Below are 19465 nucleotides of genomic sequence, written 5' to 3'. Positions count from 1 at the left end.
AGACACCAAATGATACACTGTATGCCATGTTTCCAAATTTTTATGCACAGTGGTTACAGCATGAAGCGAATGCATGTGAATATACAAAGGTGCATTGCATTAAACAAGTCCACTGAGCGTCCCAAAATGGCCGGCCTGCCTGCTTTCATCCATCAATTGTTCTACATTTTTCATTACCCAATGAGCTGAGGTGGAGTCTTAGCCAGTGGTATCATCAGGGAGGTGTGTAAAGCACTTTAGCCTAGATAGCCAATCAGCTGCCAGCTTCCTTCTGTCAATCAAATACAGCAGCCAATCAGAAAGCTGCCCATTGATCAGCAGGCCCTTTATGACATCACAGACAGACCCTCAGAACTATCTGTGCATGTCTAATGGCTGGCTGTCAGTTGGGCGGGTGGGTGGCAGAGGGAGGGGATGTCTGTCTCGTTTCTCCTGAAAATTGCGGTTTTTCTGCGTTTACGGGAAAAGTTGAGGTCCGACGCGCAAAAGTGGGGTATCGTAGAAATCACCTTTTAAAGACGCACATTTCTGGCTCCCCAAAAATTTGCATTTCAAATGAGAAATGAGTCCAATGAACAAAATAGCGTGAATAAGTATGTATTTCAGGGGTGAGTTAGCAGGTTATTGGGGAAGTAAGTCCTGATATTTTTGGAGGTTGCAGGGGCCACTACACCATTCAAAATAGGCAGGCTTTAGCATATGCAGTTAGGCCCTGTAGGATGATTTTAGCTAAAAAGTGCCCCAAACACTCAAACGGGCTTGTATCTGGGAAGGGAAAATATGGGAAACATGACTTAGACACCAAATGATACACTGTATGCCATGTTTCCAAATTTTTATGCACAGTGGTTACAGCATGAAGCGAATGCATGTGAATATACAAAGGTGCATTGCATTAAACAAGTCCACTGAGCGTCCCAAAATGGCCGGCCTGCCTGCTTTCATCCATCAATTGTTCTACATTTTTCATTACCCAATGAGCTGAGGTGGAGTCTTAGCCAGTGGTATCATCAGGGAGGTGTGTAAAGCACTTTAGCCTAGATAGCCAATCAGCTGCCAGCTTCCTTCTGTCAATCAAATACAGCAGCCAATCAGAAAGCTGCCCATTGATCAGCAGGCCCTTTATGACATCACAGACAGACCCTCAGAACTATCTGTGCATGTCTAATGGCTGGCTGTCAGTTGGGCGGGTGGGTGGCAGAGGGAGGGGATGTCTGTCTCGTTTCTCCTGAAAATTGCGGTTTTTCTGCGTTTACGGGAAAAGTTGAGGTCCGACGCGCAAAAGTGGGGTATCGTAGAAATCACCTTTTAAAGACGCACATTTCTGGCTCCCCAAAAATTTGCATTTCAAATGAGAAATGAGTCCAATGAACAAAATAGCGTGAATAAGTATGTATTTCAGGGGTGAGTTAGCAGGTTATTGGGGAAGTAAGTCCTGAAATTTTTGGAGGTTGCAGGGGCCACTACACCATTCAAAATTGGCAGGCTTTAGCATATGCAGTTAGGCCCTGTAGGATGATTTTAGCTAAAAAGTGCCCCAAACACTCAAACGTGCTTGTATCTGGGAAAGGAAAATATGGGAAACATGACTTAGACACCAAATGATACACTGTATGCCATGTTTCCAAATTTTTATGCACAGTGGTTACAGCATGAAGCGAATGCATGTGAAAATACAAAGGTGCATTGCATTAAACAAGTCCAATGAGCGTCCCAAAATGGCCGGCCTGCCTGCTTTCATCCACCAATTGTTCTAAATTTTTCATTACCCAATGAGCTGAGGTGGAGTCTTAGCCAGTGGTACCATCAGGGAGGTGTGTAAAGCACTTTAGGCTAGACAGCCAATCAGCTGCCAGCTTCCATCTGTCAATCAAATACAGCAGCCAATCAGAAAGCTGCCCGTTGATCAGCAGGCCCTTTATGACATCACAGACAGACCCTCAGAACTATCTTTGCATGTCTAATGGCTGGCTTTCAGTTGGGCGGGTGGGTGGCAGAGGGAGGGGATGTCTGTCTCGTTTCTCCTGAAAATTGCGGTTTTTCTGCGTTTACGGGAAAAGTTGAGGTCCGACGCGCAAAAGTGGGGTATCGTAGAAATCACCTTTTAAAGACGCACATTTCTGGCCCCCCAAAAATGGGCATTTCAAATGAGAAATGAGTCCAATGAACAAAATAGCGTGAATAAGTATGTATTTCAGGGGTGAGTTAGCAGGTTATTGGGGAAGTAAGTCCTGATATTTTTGGAGGTTGCAGGGGCCACTACACCATTCAAAATAGGCAGGCTTTAGCATATGCAGTTAGGCCCTGTAGGATGATTTTAGCTAAAAAGTGCCCCAAACACTCAAACGGGCTTGTATCTGGGAAGGGAAAATATGGGAAACATGACTTAGACACCAAATGATACACTGTATGCCATGTTTCCAAATTTTTATGCACAGTGGTTACAGCATGAAGCGAATGCATGTGAATATACAAAGGTGCATTGCATTAAACAAGTCCACTGAGCGTCCCAAAATGGCCGGCCTGCCTGCTTTCATCCATCAATTGTTCTAAATTTTTCATTACCCAATGAGCTGAGGTGGAGTCTTAGCCAGTGGTATCATCAGGGAGGTGTGTAAAGCACTTTAGCCTAGATAGCCAATCAGCTGCCAGCTTCCTTCTGTCAATCAAATACAGCAGCCAATCAGAAAGCTGCCCATTGATCAGCAGGCCCTTTATGACATCACAGACAGACCCTCAGAACTATCTGTGCATGTCTAATGGCTGGCTGTCAGTTGGGCGGGTGGGTGGCAGAGGGAGGGGATGTCTGTCTCGTTTCTCCTGAAAATTGCGGTTTTTCTGCGTTTACGGGAAAAGTTGAGGTCGGACGTGCAAAAGTGGGGTATCGTAGAAATCACCTTTTAAAGACGCACATTTCTGGCTCCCCAAAAATTTGCATTTCAAATGAGAAATGAGTCCAATGAACAAAATAGCGTGAATAAGTATGTATTTCAGGGGTGAGTTAGCAGGTTATTGGGGAAGTAAGTCCTGAAATTTTTGGAGGTTGCAGGGGCCACTACACCATTCAAAATAGGCAGGCTTTAGCATATGCAGTTAGGCCCTGTAGGATGATTTTAGCTAAAAAGTGCCCCAAACACTCAAACGGGCTTGTATCTGGGAAAGGAAAATATGGGAAACATGACTTAGACACCAAATGATACACTGTATGCCATGTTTCCAAATTTTTATGCACAGTGGTTACAGCATGAAGCGAATGCATGTGAAAATACAAAGGTGCATTGCATTAAACAAGTCCAATGAGCGTTCCAAAATGGCCGGCCTGCCTGCTTTCATCCATCAATTGTTCTAAATTTTTCATTACCCAATGAGCTGAGGTGGAGTCTTAGCCAGTGGTACCATCAGGGAGGTGTGTAAAGCACTTTAGGCTAGACAGCCAATCAGCTGCCAGCTTCCATCTGTCAATCAAATACAGCAGCCAATCAGAAAGCTGCCCATTGATCAGCAGGCCCTTTATGACATCACAGACAGACCCTCAGAACTATCTGTGCATGTCTAATGGCTGGCTTTCAGTTGGGCGGGTGGGTGGCAGAGGGAGGGGATGTCTGTCTCGTTTCTCCTGAAAATTGCGGTTTTTCTGCGTTTACGGGAAAAGTTGAGGTCCGACACGCAAAAGTGGGGTATCTTAGAAATCACTTTTTAAAGAGGCACATTTCTGGCCCCCAAAAAATGGGCATTTCAAATGAGAAATGAGTCCAATGAACAAAATTGGGTGAATAAGTATGTATTTCAGGGGTGAGTTAGCAGGTTATTGGGGAAGTAAGTCCTGATATTTTTGGAGGTTGCAGGGGCCACTACACCATTCAAAATAGGCAGGCTTTAGCATATGCAGTTAGGCCCTGTAGGATGATTTTAGCTAAAAAGTGCCCCAAACACTCAAACGGGCTTGTATCTGGGAAGGGAAAATATGGGAAACATGACTTAGACACCAAATGATACACTGTATGCCATGTTTCCAAATTTTTATGCACAGTGATTACAGCATGAAGCGAATGCATGTGAATATACAATGGTGCATTGCATTAAACAAGTCCACTGAGCGTCCCAAAATGGCCGGCCTGCCTGCTTTCATCCATCAATTGTTTTAAATTTTTCATTACCCAATGAGCTGAGGTGGAGTCTTAGCCAGTGGTACCATCAGGGAGGTGTGTAAAGCACTTTAGGCTAGACAGCCAATCAGCTGCCAGCTTCCATCTGTCAATCAAATACAGCAGCCAATCAGAAAGCTGCCCATTGATCAGCAGGCCCTTTATGACATCACAGACAGACCTTCAGAACTATCTGTGCATGTCTAATGGCTGGCTTTCAGTTGGGCGGGTGGGTGGCAGAGGGAGGGGATGTCTGTCTCGTTTCTCCTGAAAATTGCGGTTTTTCTGCGTTTACGGGAAAAGTTGAGGTCCGACGCGCAAAAGTGGGGTATAGTAGAAATCACCTTTTAAAGACGCACATTTCTGGCTCCCCAAAAATTTGCATTTCAAATGAGAAATGAGTCCAATGAACAAAATAGGGTGAATAAGTATGTATTTCAGGGGTGAGTTAGCAGGTTATTGGGGAAGTAAGTCCTGATATTTTTGGAGGTTGCAGGGGCCACTACACCATTCAAAATAGGCAGGCTTTAGCATATGCAGTTAGGCCCTGTAGGATGATTTTAGCTAAAAAGTGCCCCAAACACTCAAACGGGCTTGTATCTGGGAAGGGAAAATATGGGAAACATGACTTAGACACCAAATAATACACTGTATGCCATGTTTCCAAATTTGTATGCACAGTGGTTACAGCATGAAGCGAATGCATGTGAATATACAAAGGTGCATTGCATTAAACAAGTCCACTGAGCGTCCCAAAATGGCCGGCCTGCCTGCTTTCATCCATCAATTGTTCTAAATTTTTCATTACCCAATGAGCTGAGGTGGAGTCTTAGCCAGTGGTACCATCAGGGAGGTGTGTAAAGCACTTTAGGCTAGACAGCCAATCAGCTGCCAGCTTCCATCTGTCAATCAAATACAGCAGCCAATCAGAAAGCTGCCCATTGATCAGCAGGCCCTTTATGACATCATAGACAGACCCTCAGAACTATCTGTGCATGTCTAATGGCTGGCTTTCAGTTGGGCGGGTGGGTGGCAGAGGGAGGGGATGTCTGTCTCGTTTCTCCTGAAAATTGCGTTTTTTCTGCATTTACGGGAAAAGTTGAGGTCCGACGCGCAAAAGTGGGGTATCGTAGAAATCACCTTTTAAAGACGCACATTTCTGGCCCCCCAAAAATGGGCATTTCAAATGAAAAATGAGTCCAATGAACAAAATAGGGTGAATAAGTATGTATTTCAGGGGTGAGTTAGCAGGTTATTGGGGAAGAAAGTCCTGAAATTTTTGGAGGTTGCAGGGGCCACTACACCATTCAAAATAGGCAGGCTTTAGCATATGCAGTTAGGCCCTGTAGGATGATTTTAGCTAAAAAGTGCCCCAAACACTCAAACGGGCTTGTATCTGGGAAGGGAAAATATGGGAAACATGACTTAGACACCAAATGATACACTGTATGCCATGTTTCCAAATTTTTATGCACAGTGGTTACAGCATGAAGCGAATGCATGTGAATATACAAAGGTGCATTGCATTAAACAAGTCCACTGAGCGTCCCAAAATGGCCGGCCTGCCTGCTTTCATCCATCAATTGTTCTAAATTTTTCATTACCCAATGAGCTGAGGTGGAGTCTTAGCCAGTGGTATCATCAGGGAGGTGTGTAAAGCACTTTAGCCTAGATAGCCAATCAGCTGCCAGCTTCCTTCTGTCAATCAAATACAGCAGCCAATCAGAAAGCTGCCCATTGATCAGCAGGCCCTTTATGACATCACAGACAGACCCTCAGAACTATCTGTGCATGTCTAATGGCTGGCTGTCAGTTGGGCGGGTGGGTGGCAGAGGGAGGGGATGTCTGTCTCGTTTCTCCTGAAAATTGCGGTTTTTCTGCGTTTACGGGAAAAGTTGAGGTCCGACGCGCAAAAGTGGGGTATCATAGAAATCACCTTTTAAAGACGCACATTTCTGGCTCCCCAAAAATTTGCATTTCAAATGAGAAATGAGTCCAATGAACAAAATAGCGTGAATAAGTATGTATTTCAGGGGTGAGTTAGCAGGTTATTGGGGAAGTAAGTCCTGAAATTTTTGGAGGTTGCAGGGGCCACTACACCATTCAAAATAGGCAGGCTTTAGCATATGCAGTTAGGCCCTGTAGGATGATTTTAGCTAAAAAGTGCCCCAAACACTCAAACGTGCTTGTATCTGGGAAAGGAAAATATGGGAAACATGACTTAGACACCAAATGATACACTGTATGCCATGTTTCCAAATTTTTATGCACAGTGGTTACAGCATGAAGCGAATGCATGTGAAAATACAAAGGTGCATTGCATTAAACAAGTCCAATGAGCGTCCCAAAATGGCCGGCCTGCCTGCTTTCATCCACCAATTGTTCGAAATTTTTCATTACCCAATGAGCTGAGGTGGAGTCTTAGCCAGTGGTACCATCAGGGAGGTGTGTAAAGCACTTTAGGCTAGACAGCCAATCAGCTGCCAGCTTCCATCTGTCATTCAAATACAGCAGCCAATCAGAAAGCTGCCCGTTGATCAGCAGGCCCTTTATGACATCACAGACAGACCCTCAGAACTATCTGTGCATGTCTAATGGCTGGCTTTCAGTTGGGCGGGTGGGTGGCAGAGGGAGGGGATGTCTGTCTCGTTTCTCCTGAAAATTGCGTTTTTTCTGCGTTTACGGGAAAAGTTGAGGTCCGACGCGCAAAAGTGGGGTATCGTAGAAATCACCTTTTAAAGACGCACATTTCTGGCCCCCCAAAAATGGGCATTTCAAATGAGAAATGAGTCCAATGAACAAAATAGCGTGAATAAGTATGTATTTCAGGGGTGAGTTAGCAGGTTATTGGGGAAGTAAGTCCTGATATTTTTGGAGGTTGCAGGGGCCACTACACCATTCAAAATAGGCAGGCTTTAGCATATGCAGTTAGGCCCTGTAGGATGATTTTAGCTAAAAAGTGCCCCAAACACTCAAACGGGCTTGTATCTGGGAAGGGAAAATATCGGAAACATGACTTAGACACCAAATGATACACTGTATGCCATGTTTCCAAATTTGTATGCACAGTGGTTACAGCATGAAGCGAATGCTTGTGAAAATACAAAGGTGCATTGCATTAAACAAGTCCAATGAGCGTTCCAAAATGGCCGGCCTGCCTGCTTTCATCCATCAATTGTTCTAAATTTTTCATTACCCAATGAGCTGAGGTGGAGTCTTAGCCAGTGGCATCATCAGGGAGGTGTGTAAAGCACTTTAGGCTAGACAGCCAATCAGCTGCCAGCTTCCATCTGTCAATCAAATACAGCAGCCAATCAGAAAGCTGCCCATTGATCAGCAGGCCCTTTATGACATCATAGACAGACCCTCAGAACTATCTGTGCATGTCTAATGGCTGGCTTTCAGTTGGGCGGGTGGGTGGCAGAGGGAGGGGATGTCTGTCTCGTTTCTCCTGAAAATTGCGGTTTTTCTGCGTTTACGGGAAAAGTTGAGGTCCGGCGTGCAAAAGTGGGGTATCGTAGAAATCACCTTTTAAAGACGCACATTTCTGGCTCCCAAAAATGGGCATTTCAAATCAGAAATGAGTCCAATGAACAAAATAGGGTGAATAAGTATGTATTTCAGGGGTGAGTTAGCAGGTTATTGGGGAAGTAAGTCCTGATATTTTTGGAGGTTGCATGGGCAACTACACCATTCAAAATAGGCAGGCTTTAGCATATGCAGTTAGGCCCTGTAGGATGATTTTAGCTAAAAAGTGCCCCAAACACTCAAACGGGCTTGTATCTGGGAAGGGAAAATATGGGAAACATGACTTAGACACCGAATGATACACTGTATGCCATGTTTCCAAATTTTTATGCACAGTGGTTACAGCATGAAGCGAATGCATGTGAAAATACAAAGGTGCATTGCATTAAACAAGTCCAATGAGCGTCCCAAAATGGCTGGCCTGCCTGCTTTCATCCATCAATTGTTCTAAATTTTTCATTACCCAATGAGCTGAGGTGGAGTCTTAGCCAGTGGTACCATCAGGGAGGTGTGTAAAGCACTTTAGGCTAGACAGCCAATCAGCTGCCAGCTTCCATCTGTCAATCAAATACAGCAGCCAATCAGAAAGCTGCCCATTGATCAGCAGGCCCTTTATGACATCACAGACAGACCCTCAGAACTATCTGTGCATGTCTAATGGCTGGCTTTCAGTTGGGCGGGTGGGTGGCAGAGGGAGGGGATGTCTGTCTCGTTTCTCCTGAAAATTGCGGTTTTTCTGCGTTTACGGGAAAAGTTGAGGTCCGACACGCAAAAGTGGGGTATCTTAGAAATCACTTTTTAAAGACGCACATTTCTGGCCCCCAAAAAATGGGCATTTCAAATGAGAAATGAGTCCAATGAACAAAATTGGGTGAATAAGTATGTATTTCAGGGGTGAGTTAGCAGGTTATTGGGGAAGTAAGTCCTGATATTTTTGGAGGTTGCAAGGGCAACTACACCATTCAAAATAGGCAGGCTTTAGCATATGCAGTTAGGCCCTGTAGGATGATTTTAGCTAAAAAGTGCCCCAAACACTCAAACGGGCTTGTATCTGGGAAGGGAAAATATGGGAAACATGACTTAGACACCAAATGATACACTGTATGCCATGTTTCCAAATTTTTATGCACAGTGATTACAGCATGAAGCGAATGCATGTGAATATACAATGGTGCATTGCATTAAACAAGTCCACTGAGCGTCCCAAAATGGCCGGCCTGCCTGCTTTCATCCATCAATTGTTTTAAATTTTTCATTACCCAATGAGCTGAGGTGGAGTCTTAGCCAGTGGTACCATCAGGGAGGTGTGTAAAGCACTTTAGGCTAGACAGCCAATCAGCTGCCAGCTTCCATCTGTCAATCAAATACAGCAGCCAATCAGAAAGCTGCCCATTGATCAGCAGGCCCTTTATGACATCACAGACAGACCTTCAGAACTATCTGTGCATGTCTAATGGCTGGCTTTCAGTTGGGCGGGTGGGTGGCAGAGGGAGGGGATGTCTGTCTCGTTTCTCCTGAAAATTGCGTTTTTTCTGCGTTTACGGGAAAAGTTGAGGTCCGACGCGCAAAAGTGGGGTATAGTAGAAATCACCTTTTAAAGACGCACATTTCTGGCTCCCCAAAAATTTGCATTTCAAATGAGAAATGAGTCCAATGAACAAAATAGGGTGAATAAGTATGTATTTCAGGGGTGAGTTAGCAGGTTATTGGGGAAGTAAGTCCTGATATTTTTGGAGGTTGCAGGGGCCACTACACCATTCAAAATAGGCAGGCTTTAGCATATGCAGTTAGGCCCTGTAGGATGATTTTAGCTAAAAAGTGCCCCAAACACTCAAACGGGCTTGTATCTGGGAAGGGAAAATATGGGAAACATGACTTAGACACCAAATGATACACTGTATGCCATGTTTCCAAATTTTTATGCACAGTGGTTACAGCATGAAGCGAATGCATGTGAAAATACAAAGGTGCATTGCATTAAACAAGTCCAATGAGCGTCCCAAAATGGCTGGCCTGCCTGCTTTCATCCATCAATTGTTCTAAATTTTTCATTACCCAATGAGCTGAGGTGGAGTCTTAGCCAGTGGTACCATCAGGGAGGTGTGTAAAGCACTTTAGGCTAGACAGCCAATCAGCTGCCAGCTTCCATCTGTCAATCAAATACAGCAGCCAATCAGAAAGCTGCCCATTGATCAGCAGGCCCTTTATGACATCACAGACAGACCCTCAGAACTATCTGTGCATGTCTAATGGCTGGCTTTCAGTTGGGCGGGTGGGTGGCAGAGGGAGGGGATGTCTGTCTCGTTTCTCCTGAAAATTGCGGTTTTTCTGCGTTTACGGGAAAAGTTGAGGTCCGACGCGCAAAAGTGGGGTATCTTAGAAATCACTTTTTAAAGACGCACATTTCTGGCCCCCAAAAAATGGGCATTTCAAATGAGAAATGAGTCCAATGAACAAAATTGGGTGAATAAGTATGTATTTCAGGGGTGAGTTAGCAGGTTATTGGGGAAGTAAGTCCTGATATTTTTGGAGGTTGCAGGGGCCACTACACCATTCAAAATAGGCAGGCTTTAGCATATGCAGTTAGGCCCTGTAGGATGATTTTAGCTAAAAAGTGCCCCAAACACTCAAACGGGCTTGTATCTGGGAAGGGAAAATATGGGAAACATGACTTAGACACCAAATGATACACTGTATGCCATGTTTCCAAATTTTTATGCACAGTGGTTACAGCATGAAGCGAATGCATGTGAATATACAATGGTGCATTGCATTAAACAAGTCCACTGAGCGTCCCAAAATGGCCGGCCTGCCTGCTTTCATCCATCAATTGTTCTAAATTTTTCATTACCCAATGAGCTGAGGTGGAGTCTTAGCCAGTGGTATCATCAGGGAGGTGTGTAAAGCACTTTAGGCTAGACAGCTTATCAGCTGCCAGCTTCCATCTGTCAATCAAATACAGCAGCCAATTTGAAAGCTGCCCATTGATCAGCAGGACCTTTATGACATCACAGACAGACCCTCAGAACTATCTGTGCATGTCTAATGGCTGGCTGTCAGTTGGGCGGGTGGGTGGCAGAGGGAGGGGATGTCTGTCTCGTTTCTCCTGAAAATTGCGGTTTTTCTGCGTTTACGGGAAAAGTTAAGGTCCGACGCGCAAAAGTGGGGTATCGTAGAAATCACCTTTTAAAGACGCACATTTCTGGCCCCCCCAAAAATGGGCATTTCAAATGAGAAATGAGTCCAATGAACAAAATTGGGTGAATAAGTATGTATTTCAGGGGTGAGTTAGCAGGTTATTGGGGAAGTAAGTCCTGATATTTTTGGAGGTTGCAGGGGCCACTACACCATTCAAAATAGGCAGGCTTTAGCATATGCAGTTAGGCCCTGTAGGATGATTTTAGCTAAAAAGTGCCCCAAACACTCAAACGGGCTTGTATCTGGGAAGGGAAAATATGGGAAACATGACTTAGACACCAAATGATACACTGTATGCCATGTTTCCAAATTTTTATGCACAGTGGTTACAGCATGAAGCGAATGCATGTGAATATACAAAGGTGCATTGCATTAAACAAGTCCACTGAGCGTCCCAAAATGGCCGGCCTGCCTGCTTTCATCCATCAATTGTTCTAAATTTTTCATTACCCAGTGAGCTGAGGTGGAGTCTTAGCCAGTGGTACCATCAGGGAGGTGTGTAAAGCACTTTAGGCTAGACAGCCAATCAGCTGCCAGCTTCCATCTGTCAATCAAATACAGCAGCCAATCAGAAAGCTGCCCATTGATCAGCAGGCCCTTTATGACATCATAGACAGACCCTCAGAACTATCTGTGCATGTCTAATGGCTGGCTTTCAGTTGGGCGGGTGGGTGGCAGAGGGAGGGGATGTCTGTCTCGTTTCTCCTGAAAATTGCGTTTTTTCTGCATTTACGGGAAAAGTTGAGGTCCGACGCGCAAAAGTGGGGTATCGTAGAAATCACCTTTTAAAGACGCACATTTCTGGCTCCCCAAAAATGGGCATTTCAAATGAAAAATGAGTCCAATGAACAAAATAGGGTGAATAAGTATGTATTTCAGGGGTGAGTTAGCAGGTTATTGGGGAAGTAAGTCCTGATATTTTTGGAGGTTGCAGGGGCCACTACACCATTCAAAATAGGCAGGCTTTAGCATATGCAGTTAGGCCCTGTAGGATGATTTTAGCTAAAAAGTGCCCCAAACACTCAAACGGGCTTGTATCTGGGAAGGGAAAATATGGGAAACATGACTTAGACACCAAATGATACACTGTATGCCATGTTTCCAAATTTTTATGCACAGTGGTTACAGCATGAAGCGAATGCATGTGAATATACAAAGGTGCATTGCATTAAACAAGTCCACTGAGCGTCCCAAAATGGCCGGCCTGCCTGCTTTCATCCATCAATTGTTATAAATTTTTCATTACCCAATGAGCTGAGGTGGAGTCTTAGCCAGTGGTATCATCAGGGAGGTGTGTAAAGCACTTTAGCCTAGACAGCCAATCAGCTGCCAGCTTCCATCTGTCAATCAAATACAGCAGCCAATCAGAAAGCTGCCCATTGATCAGCAGGCCCTTTATGACATCACAGACAGACCCTCAGAACTATCTGTGCATGTCTAATGGCTGGCTTTCAGTTGGGCGGGTGGGTGGCAGAGGGAGGGGATGTCTGTCTCGTTTCTCCTGAAAATTGCGGTTTTTCTACGTTTACGGGAAAAGTTGAGGTCCGGCGTGCAAAAGTGGGGTATCGTAGAAATCACCTTTTAAAGACGCACATTTCTGGCTCCCCAAAAATGGGCATTTAAAATCAGAAATGAGTCCAATGAACAAAATAGGGTGAATAAGTATGTATTTCAGGGGTGAGTTAGCAGGTTATTGGGGAAGTAAGTCCTGATATTTTTGGAGGTTGCAGGGGCAACTACACCATTCAAAATAGGCAGGCTTTAGCATATGCAGTTAGGCCCTGTAGGATGATTTTAGCTAAAAAGTGCCCCAAACACTCAAACGGGCTTGTATCTGGGAAGGGAAAATATGGGAAACATGACTTAGACACCGAATGATACACTGTATGCCATGTTTCCAAATTTTTATGCACAGTGGTTACAGCATGAAGCGAATGCATGTGAAAATACAAAGGTGCATTGCATTAAACAAGTCCAATGAGCATCCCAAAATGGCTGGCCTGTCTGCTTTCATCCATCAATTGTTCTAAATTTTTCATTACCCAATGAGCTGAGGTGGAGTCTTAGCCAGTGGTACCATCAGGGAGGTGTGTAAAGCACTTTAGGCTAGATAGCCAATCAGCTGCCAGCTTCCATCTGTCAATCAAATACAGCAGCCAATCAGAAAGCTGCCCATTGATCAGCAGGCCCTTTATGACATCACAGACAGACCCTCAGAACTATCTGTGCATGTCTAATGGCTGGCTTTCAGTTGGGCGGGTGGGTGGCAGAGGGAGGGGATGTCTGTCTCGTTTCTCCTGAAAATTGCGGTTTTTCTGCGTTTACGGGAAAAGTTGAGGTCCGACACGCAAAAGTGGGGTATCTTAGAAATCACTTTTTAAAGAGGCACATTTCTGGCCCCCAAAAAATGGGCATTTCAAATGAGAAATGAGTCCAATGAACAAAATTGGGTGAATAAGTATGTATTTCAGGGGTGAGTTAGCAGGTTATTGGGGAAGTAAGTCCTGATATTTTTGGAGGTTGCAGGGGCCACTACACCATTCAAAATAGGCAGGCTTTAGCATATGCAGTTAGGCCCTGTAGGATGATTTTAGCTAAAAAGTGCCCCAAACACTCAAACGGGCTTGTATCTGGGAAGGGAAAATATGGGAAACATGACTTAGACACCAAATGATACACTGTATGCCATGTTTCCAAATTTTTATGCACAGTGATTACAGCATGAAGCGAATGCATGTGAATATACAATGGTGCATTGCATTAAACAAGTCCACTGAGCGTCCCAAAATGGCCGGCCTGCCTGCTTTCATCCTTAAATTGTTTTAAATTTTTCATTACCCAATGAGCTGAGGTGGAGTCTTAGCCAGTGGTATCATCAGGGAGGTGTGTAAAGCACTTTAGGCTAGACAGCCAATCAGCTGCCAGCTTCCATCTGTCAATCAAATACAGCAGCCAATCAGAAAGCTGCCCATTGATCAGCAGGCCCTTTATGACATCACAGACAGACCTTCAGAACTATCTGTGCATGTCTAATGGCTGGCTTTCAGTTGGGCGGGTGGGTGGCAGAGGGAGGGGATGTCTGTCTCGTTTCTCCTGAAAATTGCGGTTTTTCTGCGTTTACGGGAAAAGTTGAGGTCCGACGCGCAAAAGTGGGGTATAGTAGAAATCACCTTTTAAAGACGCACATTTCTGGCTCCCCAAAAATTTGCATTTCAAATGAGAAATGAGTCCAATGAACAAAATAGGGTGAATAAGTATGTATTTCAGGGGTGAGTTAGCAGGTTATTGGGGAAGTAAGTCCTGATATTTTTGGAGGTTGCAGGGGCCACTACACCATTCAAAATAGGCAGGCTTTAGCATATGCAGTTAGGCCCTGTAGGATGATTTTAGCTAAAAAGTGCCCCAAACACTCAAACGGGCTTGTATCTGGGAAGGGAAAATATGGGAAACATGACTTAGACACCAAATAATACACTGTATGCCATGTTTCCAAATTTGTATGCACAGTGGTTACAGCATGAAGCGAATGCATGTGAATATACAAAGGTGCATTGCATTAAACAAGTCCACTGAGCGTCCCAAAATGGCCGGCCTGCCTGCTTTCATCCATCAATTGTTCTAAATTTTTCATTACCCAATGAGCTGAGGTGGAGTCTTAGCCAGTGGTACCATCAGGGAGGTGTGTAAAGCACTTTAGGCTAGACAGCCAATCAGCTGCCAGCTTCCATCTGTCAATCAAATACAGCAGCCAATCAGAAAGCTGCCCATTGATCAGCAGGCCCTTTATGACATCACAGACAGACCCTCAGAACTATCTGTGCATGTCTAATGGCTGGCTTTCAGTTGGGCGGGTGGGTGGCAGAGGGAGGGGATGTCTGTCTCGTTTCTCCTGAAAATTGCGGTTTTTCTGCGTTTACGGGAAAAGTTGAGGTCCGACACGCAAAAGTGGGGTATCTTAGAAATCACTTTTTAAAGAGGCACATTTCTGGCCCCCAAAAAATGGGCATTTCAAATGAGAAATGAGTCCAATGAACAAAATTGGGTGAATAAGTATGTATTTCAGGGGTGAGTTAGCAGGTTATTGGGGAAGTAAGTCCTGATATTTTTGGAGGTTGCAGGGGCCACTACACCATTCAAAATAGGCAGGCTTTAGCATATGCAGTTAGGCCCTGTAGGATGATTTTAGCTAAAAAGTGCCCCAAACACTCAAACGGGCTTGTATCTGGGAAGGGAAAATATGGGAAACATGACTTAGACACCAAATGATACACTGTATGCCATGTTTCCAAATTTTTATGCACAGTGATTACAGCATGAAGCGAATGCATGTGAATATACAATGGTGCATTGCATTAAACCAGTCCACTGAGCGTCCCAAAATGGCCGGCCTGCCTGCTTTCATCCATCAATTGTTTTAAATTTTTCATTACCCAATGAGCTGAGGTGGAGTCTTAGCCAGTGGTACCATCAGGGAGGTGTGTAAAGCACTTTAGGCTAGACAGCCAATCAGCTGCCAGCTTCCATCTGTCAATCAAATACAGCAGCCAATCAGAAAGCTGCCCATTGATCAGCAGGCCCTTTATGACATCACAGACAGACCTTCAGAACTATCTGTGCATGTCTAATGGCTGGCTTTCAGTTGGGCGGGTGGGTGGCAGAGGGAGGGGATGTCTGTCTCGTTTCTCCTGAAAATTGCGGTTTTTCTGCGTTTACGGGAAAAGTTGAGGTCCGACGCGCAAAAGTGGGGTATAGTAGAAATCACCTTTTAAAGACGCACATTTCTGGCTCCCCAAAAATTTGCATTTCAAATGAGAAATGAGTCCAATGAACAAAATAGGGTGAATAAGTATGTATTTCAGGGGTGAGTTAGCAGGTTATTGGGGAAGTAAGTCCTGATATTTTTGGAGGTTGCAGGGGCCACTACACCATTCAAAATAGGCAGGCTTTAGCATATGCAGTTAGGCCCTGTAGGATGATTTTAGCTAAAAAGTGCCCCAAACACTCAAACGGGCTTGTATCTGGGAAGGGAAAATATGGGAAACATGACTTAGACACCAAATAATACACTGTATGCCATGTTTCCAAATTTGTATGCACAGTGGTTACAGCATGAAGCGAATGCATGTGAATATACAAAGGTGCATTGCATTAAACAAGTCCACTGAGCGTCCCAAAATGGCCGGCCTGCCTGCTTTCATCCATCAATTGTTCTAAATTTTTCATTACCCAATGAGCTGAGGTGGAGTCTTAGCCAGTGGTACCATCAGGGAGGTGTGTAAAGCACTTTAGCCTAGACAGCCAATCAGCTGCCAGCTTCCATCTGTCAATCAAATACAGCAGCCAATCAGAAAGCTGCCCATTGATCAGCAGGCCCTTTATGACATCACAGACAGACCCTCAGAACTATCTGTGCATGTCTAATGGCTGGCTTTCAGTTGGGCGGGTGGGTGGCAGAGGGAGGGGATGTCTGTCTCGTTTCTCCTGAAAATTGCGGTTTTTCTACGTTTACGGGAAAAGTTGAGGTCCGGCGTGCAAAAGTGGGGTATCGTAGAAATCACCTTTTAAAGACGCACATTTCTGGCTCCCCAAAAATGGGCATTTCAAATCAGAAATGAGTCCAATGAACAAAATAGGGTGAATAAGTATGTATTTCAGGGGTGAGTTAGCAGGTTATTGGGGAAGTAAGTCCTGATATTTTTGGAGGTTGCAGGGGCAACTACACCATTCAAAATAGGCAGGCTTTAGCATATGCAGTTAGGCCCTGTAGGATGATTTTAGCTAAAAAGTGCCCCAAACACTCAAACGGGCTTGTATCTGGGAAGGGAAAATATGGGAAACATGACTTAGACACCGAATGATACACTGTATGCCATGTTTCCAAATTTTTATGCACAGTGGTTACAGCATGAAGCGAATGCATGTGAAAATACAAAGGTGCATTGCATTAAACAAGTCCAATGAGCATCCCAAAATGGCTGGCCTGTCTGCTTTCATCCATCAATTGTTCTAAATTTTTCATTACCCAATGAGCTGAGGTGGAGTCTTAGCCAGTGGTACCATCAGGGAGGTGTGTAAAGCACTTTAGGCTAGACAGCCAATCAGCTGCCAGCTTCCATCTGTCAATCAAATACAGCAGCCAATCAGAAAGCTGCCCATTGATCAGCAGGCCCTTTATGACATCACAGACAGACCCTCAGAACTATCTGTGCATGTCTAATGGCTGGCTTTCAGTTGGGCGGGTGGGTGGCAGAGGGAGGGGATGTCTGTCTCGTTTCTCCTGAAAATTGCGGTTTTTCTGCGTTTACGGGAAAAGTTGAGGTCCGACACGCAAAAGTGGGGTATCTTAGAAATCACTTTTTAAAGAGGCACATTTCTGGCCCCCAAAAAATGGGCATTTCAAATGAGAAATGAGTCCAATGAACAAAATTGGGTGAATAAGTATGTATTTCAGGGGTGAGTTAGCAGGTTATTGGGGAAGTAAGTCCTGATATTTTTGGAGGTTGCAGGGGCCACTACACCATTTAAAATAGGCAGGCTTTAGCATATGCAGTTAGGCCCTGTAGGATGATTTTAGCTAAAAAGTGCCCCAAACACTCAAACGGGCTTGTATCTGGGAAGGGAAAATATGGGAAACATGACTTAGACACCAAATGATACACTGTATGCCATGTTTCCAAATTTTTATGCACAGTGATTACAGCATGAAGCGAATGCATGTGAATATACAATGGTGCATTGCATTAAACAAGTCCACTGAGCGTCCCAAAATGGCCGGCCTGCCTGCTTTCATCCATCAATTGTTTTAAATTTTTCATTACCCAATGAGCTGAGGTGGAGTCTTAGCCAGTGGTATCATCAGGGAGGTGTGTAAAGCACTTTAGGCTAGACAGCCAATCAGCTGCCAGCTTCCATCTGTCAATCAAATACAGCAGCCAATCAGAAAGCTGCCCATTGATCAGCAGGCCCTTTATGACATCACAGACAGACCTTCAGAACTATCTGTGCATGTCTAATGGCTGGCTTTCAGTTGGGCGGGTGGGTGGCAGAGGGAGGGGATGTCTGTCTCGTTTCTCCTGAAAATTGTGGTTTTTCTGCGTTTACGGGAAAAGTTGAGGTCCGACGCGCAAAAGTGGGGTATAGTAGAAATCACCTTTTAAAGACGCACATTTCTGGCTCCCCAAAAATTTGCATTTCAAATGAGAAATGAGTCCAATGAACAAAATAGGGTGAATAAGTATGTATTTCAGGGGTGAGTTAGCAGGTTATTGGGGAAGTAAGTCCTGATATTTTTGGAGGTTGCAGGGGCCACTACACCATTCAAAATAGGCAGGCTTTAGCATATGCAGTTAGGCCCTGTAGGATGATTTTAGCTAAAAAGTGCCCCAAACACTCAAACGGGCTTGTATCTGGGAAGGGAAAATATGGGAAACATGACTTAGACACCAAATAATACACTGTATGCCATGTTTCCAAATTTGTATGCACAGTGGTTACAGCATGAAGCGAATGCATGTGAATATACAAAGGTGCATTGCATTAAACAAGTCCACTGAGCGTCCCAAAATGGCCGGCCTGCCTGCTTTCATCCATCAATTGTTCTAAATTTTTCATTACCCAATGAGCTGAGGTGGAGTCTTAGCCAGTGGTACCATCAGGGCGGTGTGCAAAGCACTTTAGGCTAGACAGCCAATCAGCTGCCAGCTTCCATCTGTCAATCAAATACAGCAGCCAATCAGAAAGCTGCCCATTGATCAGCAGGCCCTTTATGACATCACAGACAGACCCTCAGAACTATCTGTGCATGTCTAATGGCTGGCTTTCAGTTGGGCGGGTGGGTGGCAGAGGGAGGGGATGTCTGTCTCGTTTCTCCTGAAAATTGCGGTTTTTCTGCGTTTACGGGAAAAGTTGAGGTCCGACACGCAAAAGTGGGGTATCTTAGAAATCACTTTTTAAAGAGGCACATTTCTGGCCCCCAAAAAATGGGCATTTCAAATGAGAAATGAGTCCAATGAACAAAATTGGGTGAATAAGTATGTATTTCAGGGGTGAGTTAGCAGGTTATTGGGGAAGTAAGTCCTGATATTTTTGGAGGTTGCAGGGGCCACTACACCATTCAAAATAGGCAGGCTTTAGCATATGCAGTTAGGCCCTGTAGGATGATTTTAGCTAAAAAGTGCCCCAAACACTCAAACGGGCTTGTATCTGGGAAGGGAAAATATGGGAAACATGACTTAGACACCAAATGATACACTGTATGCCATGTTTCCAAATTTTTATGCACAGTGATTACAGCATGAAGCGAATGCATGTGAATATACAATGGTGCATTGCATTAAACAAGTCCACTGAGCGTCCCAAAATGGCCGGCCTGCCTGCTTTCATCCATCAATTGTTTTAAATTTTTCATTACCCAATGAGCTGAGGTGGAGTCTTAGCCAGTGGTACCATCAGGGAGGTGTGTAAAGCACTTTAGGCTAGACAGCCAATCAGCTGCCAGCTTCCATCTGTCAATCAAATACAGCAGCCAATCAGAAAGCTGCCCATTGATCAGCAGGCCCTTTATGACATCACAGACAGACCTTCAGAACTATCTG

Source organism: Crinia signifera, chromosome 6 (genome assembly GCF_055691185.1).
Source record: "Crinia signifera chromosome 6, ASM5569118v1, whole genome shotgun sequence".
In the NCBI taxonomy this organism is placed as follows: domain Eukaryota; kingdom Metazoa; phylum Chordata; class Amphibia; order Anura; family Myobatrachidae; genus Crinia; species Crinia signifera.
This window is presented reverse-complemented; position numbering follows the sequence as displayed.